Here is a 440-nt window from a genome sequence, read left to right on the forward strand (position 1 = left end):
ATCATCTCGCACTTGTTAGAATGGCTACTATAAAAATGATGAACAATAACGTGTTGGCAATGAGGCGAAGAAAGGAAACCCTTGCACACCATTGGTGGGAGTGCGAGTTAGTACAAACCTTATGAAAATCAGTATGGAGTCTCCTGGAAAAATTCTAAATAGGGCGGATGCAGTGGCTCACTCCTGTAATCCCAGCACTTTGGGAGGCTGAGGCAGGCAGATTGCTTGAGCCCAGGAGTTGGAGACCAGCCTGGGCAACATGGTAAAACCTGTCTCTACTAAATATACAGAAATTATCTGGGCATGGTGGTGCCTATAGTCCCAGCTGCTTGAGGCGCTGAGGTGGGAGGATCACCTGGGAGGCAGAAGTTATAGTGAGCCGAGATCATGCCACTGCACTCCAGCCTGGGCAACAGAGTAAGACCCTGTCTCAAAATAAA

The sequence above is a fragment of the Sapajus apella genome, unplaced genomic scaffold (assembly GCF_009761245.1).
Source record: "Sapajus apella isolate SASKATOON/1434 unplaced genomic scaffold, GSC_monkey_1.0 scaffold5, whole genome shotgun sequence".
Lineage (NCBI taxonomy): Eukaryota > Metazoa > Chordata > Mammalia > Primates > Cebidae > Sapajus > Sapajus apella.